At 56.3% G+C, this 7,002-nt stretch overlaps 2 non-coding genes across 2 annotated transcripts; both read right to left on the bottom strand.

The window, feature by feature from the left end:
- Window positions 1-1,318: 1,318 nt before the first annotated feature.
- On the bottom strand, window positions 1,319-1,473 carry LOC126222513 (5.8S ribosomal RNA). The gene has a single exon (XR_007543409.1). It is a non-coding gene; the product is annotated as a 5.8S ribosomal RNA (ribosomal RNA).
- A 352-nt stretch (window positions 1,474-1,825) lies between these two features.
- Window positions 1,826-3,734, bottom strand: LOC126222514 (small subunit ribosomal RNA). Its single transcript, XR_007543410.1, has one exon. It is a non-coding gene; the product is annotated as a small subunit ribosomal RNA (ribosomal RNA).
- Between the last annotated feature and the right edge of the window lie 3,268 nt (window positions 3,735-7,002).

Raw genomic sequence — 7,002 nt, 5'->3', positions numbered from 1 at the left:
CAACGTGTACGCTCTAGGTGCGCCTCACCTCGCAATGAGGACGAGACGCCCCGGGAGTGCGGAGGCCGCCGCCCCGTGAAGGGCGGGGAAGCCCCATCCTCCCTCGGCCCGCGCAAGGCGAGACCTTCACTTTCATTACGCCTTTAGGTTTCGTACAGCCCAATGACTCGCGCACATGTTAGACTCCTTGGTCCGTGTTTCAAGACGGGTCGTGAAATTGTCCAAAGCTGAAGCGCCGCTGACGGGAGCGATTATTCCGCCCGAGAGCATCCCGAGCCAACAGCGGCGCGGGTCCGGGGCCGGGCCAGGTAGGTCCGTCATCCGGGAAGAACCGCGCGCGCTTGCCGGGAGCCCGAGCGCCCAAAGGGGCGAATCGACTCCTCCAGATATACCGCCGAGCAGCCAGCCAGGACACCGGGGCTCTGCCCAACAGACGCGAACCGAGGCCCGCGGAAGGACAGGCTGCGCACCCGGGCCGTAGGCCGGCACCCAGCGGGTCGCGACGTCCTACTAGGGGAGAAGTGCGGCCCACCGCACACCGGAACGGCCCCACCCCGCGGCGAGTGGAAAGGCAACCGGACACGACCCCGCCGCGGATTGCTCCGCGCGGGCGGCCGGCCCCATCTGCCGAGGGCGGAGGCCAGTGGCCGGATGGGCGTGAATCTCACCCGTTCGACCTTTCGGACTTCTCACGTTTACCCCAGAACGGTTTCACGTACTTTTGAACTCTCTCTTCAAAGTTCTTTTCAACTTTCCCTCACGGTACTTGTTCGCTATCGGTCTCGTGGTCATATTTAGTCTCAGATGGAGTTTACCACCCACTTGGAGCTGCACTCTCAAGCAACCCGACTCGAAGGAGAGGTCCCGCCGACGCTCGCACCGGCCGCTACGGGCCTGGCACCCTCTACGGGCCGTGGCCTCATTCAAGTTGGACTTGGGCTCGGCGCGAGGCGTCGGGGTAGTGGACCCTCCCAAACACACACATGCCACGACAGGCGGCAGCCTGCGGGGTTCGGTGCTGGACTCTTCCCTGTTCGCTCGCCGCTACTGGGGGAATCCTTGTTAGTTTCTTTTCCTCCGCTTAGTAATATGCTTAAATTCAGCGGGTAGTCTCGCCTGCTCTGAGGTCGTTGTACGAGGTGTCGCACGCCACACCGCCAGCCGGCTGTGCACGCTACCGAGACAGTACCGGTATGCGAACCGCCAGGCGACGGGCGCGCATCGCTCGTTTGAGGGGACGTGGCCGGCCCCACAGGCCGGCACGACACACCCACGTCTCCGAAGCGGGACAAACGCCGCGCGCTTCAGTTTACGTAGCCGACCCTCAGCCAGACGTGGCCCGGGAACGGAATCCATGGACCGCAATGTGCGTTCGAAACGTCGATGTTCATGTGTCCTGCAGTTCACATGTCGACGCGCAATTTGCTGCGTTCTTCATCGACCCACGAGCCGAGTGATCCACCGTCCTGGGTGATCTTTTTACAGTTTCCACTGTCTCTTTCAAAACAGTTGCATAGGCGGGACTGAGGCGTTCGACGGCCCCTGTTCCAGTGTTTTGTGTCCAACGGCCTCACGGCCGATGGGCGTCGTACGGCTCCACTCCGGAGCGGACAGGCACTCGGGCGAACGTCATTCAAAACCGGCGCGAGGCGCCAGGTGCCGCAGGCCAGCCGCTCCAGAGCTTCAGCGCTCGTACCACACAGCATTTTCCGTTAGTTTTGAGAAGCACGCGTGGTCCCGCACGCGGCGCACAGCTACTGCGAGCCGTACAGGTAGCGTGTTGCACGACACGACACGCACATCGAAAGACATGCAGTCTAGTCGGTAATGATCCTTCCGCAGGTTCACCTACGGAAACCTTGTTACGACTTTTACTTCCTCTAAATGATCAAGTTTGGTCATCTTTCCGGTAGCATCGGCAACGACAGAGTCGATGCCGCGTACCAGTCCGAAGACCTCACTAAATCATTCAATCGGTAGTAGCGACGGGCGGTGTGTACAAAGGGCAGGGACGTAATCAACGCGAGCTTATGACTCGCGCTTACTGGGAATTCCTCGTTCATGGGGAACAATTGCAAGCCCCAATCCCTAGCACGAAGGAGGTTCAGCGGGTTACCCCGACCTTTCGGCCTAGGAAGACACGCTGATTCCTTCAGTGTAGCGCGCGTGCGGCCCAGAACATCTAAGGGCATCACAGACCTGTTATTGCTCAATCTCGTGCGGCTAGAAGCCGCCTGTCCCTCTAAGAAGAAAAGTAATCGCTGACAGCACGAAGGATGTCACGCGACTAGTTAGCAGGCTAGAGTCTCGTTCGTTATCGGAATTAACCAGACAAATCGCTCCACCAACTAAGAACGGCCATGCACCACCACCCACCGAATCAAGAAAGAGCTATCAATCTGTCAATCCTTCCGGTGTCCGGGCCTGGTGAGGTTTCCCGTGTTGAGTCAAATTAAGCCGCAGGCTCCACTCCTGGTGGTGCCCTTCCGTCAATTCCTTTAAGTTTCAGCTTTGCAACCATACTTCCCCCGGAACCCAAAAGCTTTGGTTTCCCGGAGGCTGCCCGCCGAGTCATCGGAGGAACTGCGGCGGATCGCTGGCTGGCATCGTTTATGGTTAGAACTAGGGCGGTATCTGATCGCCTTCGAACCTCTAACTTTCGTTCTTGATTAATGAAAACATACTTGGCAAATGCTTTCGCTTCTGTTCGTCTTGCGACGATCCAAGAATTTCACCTCTAACGTCGCAATACGAATGCCCCCGCCTGTCCCTATTAATCATTACCTCGGGTTCCGAAAACCAACAAAATAGAACCGAGGTCCTATTCCATTATTCCATGCACACAGTATTCAGGCGGGCTTGCCTGCTTTAAGCACTCTAATTTGTTCAAAGTAAACGTGCCGGCCCACCGAGACACTCAATAAAGAGCACCCTGGTAGGATTTCAACGGGGTCCGCCTCGGGACGCACGAGCACGCACGAGGCGGTCGCACGCCTTCGGCTCGCCCCACCGGCAGGACGTCCCACGATACATGCCAGTTAAACACCGACGGGCGGTGAACCAACAGCGTGGGACACAAATCCAACTACGAGCTTTTTAACCGCAACAACTTTAATATACGCTATTGGAGCTGGAATTACCGCGGCTGCTGGCACCAGACTTGCCCTCCAATAGATACTCGTTAAAGGATTTAAAGTGTACTCATTCCGATTACGGGGCCTCGGATGAGTCCCGTATCGTTATTTTTCGTCACTACCTCCCCGTGCCGGGAGTGGGTAATTTGCGCGCCTGCTGCCTTCCTTGGATGTGGTAGCCGTTTCTCAGGCTCCCTCTCCGGAATCGAACCCTGATTCCCCGTTACCCGTTACAACCATGGTAGGCGCAGAACCTACCATCGACAGTTGATAAGGCAGACATTTGAAAGATGCGTCGCCGGTACGAAGACCGTGCGATCAGCCCAAAGTTATTCAGAGTCACCAAGGCAAACGGACCGGACGAGCCGACCGATTGGTTTTGATCTAATAAAAGCGTCCCTTCCATCTCTGGTCGGGACTCTGTTTGCATGTATTAGCTCTAGAATTACCACAGTTATCCAAGTAACGTGGGTACGATCTAAGGAACCATAACTGATTTAATGAGCCATTCGCGGTTTCACCTTAATGCGGCTTGTACTGAGACATGCATGGCTTAATCTTTGAGACAAGCATATGACTACTGGCAGGATCAACCAGGGAGCTGCGTCAACTAGAGCTGAGCAGCCGGCCGCCCGGGAGTGTGTCCCGGGGGCCCGCGCGAACACGCAAGCGTCCGCTCAATTATTCTGCAAACAGGAGGAGGCTGGGCTCCCCTGCACGATACACCTCGAAACCCTCTCAGGTCCCGGCGGCGCGCAGCGCCGTCCTAAGTACTTGGTCGGGTTCGAGAGAGGCGCAATCGCCCGGAGATAGGCGAGTAGACGCTTTCAGTGCGACCACCCGTGCCCCCAACTGAGCTTGCCGCTGCCGACAGAGGCCCGGGAGCGTGCTGTCGTGGTGTTGCCGGCGGGAGACAACACGCGGCCACAAACAGTGACCGGGCAGCTCCAACGCCAGCGCCACAGAGGGGCAGAGCCCCACTTGGGTGCCAAAGCGAACTCTCCCAGCACAGCGCACGCGCCAACACATCCGCACAGCTGCGATACAAACCACCTGCGAGAACCGCGGGGGCGACCGAGCAGCAGACGGCGTCGCGGCGCCGAGTGCCGGGCGGCGGCGCATCCTCAACGCACACAGTCCTCAATCGGACCAGCACACTGCAGATGTCCACCGCGCTTCGCACCGGGCCCGGGAGGACCCACTTTGGCCGCACGGCGCCGCGCGCTGGGTGCGCCGGCACGCAGATGCGCCGCCTGCCGCGTCCGTCAGCCGGCGCGCCTGCCACTGGGCGCCCCCACCAGCCGGCTGCCGCGCGTGCGCCCACGCAGCGCGCGGCCAGCACGCCGGGCGCCCCCCCCTCACCGGCCGGGGACGGTCCCACCCAGCCACCGCCGCGTATCGCTTCATACCCACATGCCCACTCACGTTCGTGGGTATGACGGGTGTCGCTGAAGCAACCGGTTAATACCTGTACCGATCGTCGATATCAACGATTCACCTCCAGCGCGAACAACCGCGCAACAACGGATTTCCAGTTCATTTGCGTAACTTGGGCAGCAAACGTAGACATCCATCTACATTTGCGACTTCTACGAGTCTTGCATGCCTGGATGTTGTGTGTCACGACGCACTCCATCAGCATACATACACGCTGCGACGTGTGCACGAAAGAACACGTGGAAGGTGGCCAGCGTACGTATACGAATGCCATTGCACAGCTGCGAAGCGCATTCAACACGCGAACTCCTGACCGACGAGCTAGAGGTGACAGGAGGGGAGGGGGGGGCGGGGGCGATATACGTCCTATTGCAGTACACAATACAGTGGATAGCGGGACCATGTGGAAAGTAAGCAACACTCGCAAGATGTGAGGGTACGCACCGTAAAATGAATCAATACGCAGAACACCACAGTGTGCGCGAAGTGAACTATGTTGAGATGGTTGCAATTAGGCAACGCTACACGAATTCCTAGAGTCATATAACTAACAATTACAGGGCAGGTTAGGGCGCAACGTAGGTTAGGTTAGGGCGCAACGTAGGTTAGGTTAGGGCGCAACGTAGGTTAGGTTAGGGCGCAACGTGGGTTAGGTTAAGGCGCAACTTGGGTTAGGTTAAGGCGCAACTTGGGTTAGGTTAAGGCGCAACTTGGGTTAGGTTAAGGCGCAACTTGGGTTAGGTTAAGGCGCAACTTGGGTTAGGTTAAGGCGCAACTTGGGTTAGGTTAGGGCGCAACTTGGGTTAGGTTAGGGCGCAACTTGGGTTAGGTTAGGGCGCAACTTGGGTTAGGTTAGGGCGCAACTTGGGTTAGGTTAGGGCGCAACTTGGGTTAGGTTAGGGCGCAACTTGGGTTAGGTTAGGGCGCAACTTGGGTTAGGTTAGGGCGCAACTTGGGTTAGGTTAAGGCGCAACATAGGTTAGGTTAAGGCGCAACATAGGTTAGGTTAAGGCGCAACATAGGTTAGGTTAAGGCGCAACATAGGTTAGGTTAAGGCGCAACATAGGTTAGGTTAAGGCGCAACATAGGTTAGGTTAAGGCGCAACATAGGTTAGGTTAAGGCGCAACATAGGTTAGGTTAAGGCGCAACATAGGTTAGGTTATGGCGCAACATAGGTTAGGTTATGGCGCAACATAGGTTAGGTTAAGGCGCAACATAGGTTAGGTTAAGGCGCAACATAGGTTAGGTTAAGGCGCAACATAGGTTAGGTTAAGGCGCAACATAGGTTAGGTTAAGGCGCAACATAGGTTAGGTTAAGGTGCAACATAGGTTAGGTTAAGGTGCAACATAGGTTAGGTTAAGGTGCAACATAGGTTAGGTTAAGGTGCAACATAGGTTAGGTTAAGGTGCAACATAGGTTAGGTTAAGGTGCAACATAGGTTAGGTTAAGGGATGGTGTATGAGGGGGGAGGGGACGAGGTTCGTTCATAGTGATGATGGTAAGTGGACGCCTGAGGCACCCTGAGATGTGTCACGTCAGGATGCACCTTTGGCTCAGGGGAGGTGGTGCGCCGGTTCCGTGGGTGTGGCAAGGGAGTGGCAGACCTGTGTCTTTCATTCCTGCCATTGCCTATATGCTGTGAGACAAGGCAGTGTGGTGGTGTTGGTTGCACCCCTGTGTAGGACATGTGTGGGTGTTTGTGGCTTATCTGAGTAATGATGGTTGTTGGAAGAGTGAGATATTCTGTTTTTGGGGTGGACCTCCTGGTTTTGTTATCATAGTGTGAATTGTGTAATGTGGCGGAGAGGATGCACTGGATGTTGTTCCATGCTGGTGCTTAGATATTTTGTCTGTGTCTGTTACAGGCAGAGAGTAGTGTGTGATAGAGTGTCTGGGTGACGTGTAGTTCGCATGTGTGCACAGACTGTCAGCATGTATAGGGACTGTTGTATGTCGTATGCCATCTATATTCCGATGGCTCTGCATCTATTAGTAATCAGCGCCATGTATCAGTTTAATCTGGTTGCGGTCACGCGGTGTTCTATCTCTGTACAGTAGTAGAGGTGCGACTGCACTACGTAGCTACCCCTCGCGGCAGCTTTCCCCGGTGTATGGCATATGATTATCGGCAATCAGTCGATTAGTGACAACTGGTCGTGTGACAACGTCACATGTCTGCGGGTGGGATACGCTACACCCTGCCTGTGGGTCAGGGCTCAGGAACGCTCTCCTGACGCTGAGCGCTCGGACCGTCATTACCCGTCTGAGTAATATATTGCGGAGCGCTTTTAGCCATTGCCCAGAGTCTTTGCGACTGCGAGTGCAACGCCCATGGGGATCGACATGGTTGGGGCGCTTTCTAGCTGATCGCTCGGCATCGGAATCCGTACTGAGCAACGCAATCGCGCACAGACTTGGAGCATGTGTAG

Source organism: Schistocerca nitens, unplaced genomic scaffold, assembly GCF_023898315.1.
Source record: "Schistocerca nitens isolate TAMUIC-IGC-003100 unplaced genomic scaffold, iqSchNite1.1 HiC_scaffold_237, whole genome shotgun sequence".
Lineage (NCBI taxonomy): Eukaryota > Metazoa > Arthropoda > Insecta > Orthoptera > Acrididae > Schistocerca > Schistocerca nitens.
Note: the sequence above shows the minus strand (reverse complement) of the source record. Positions and strands in the feature narration are given on the sequence as shown.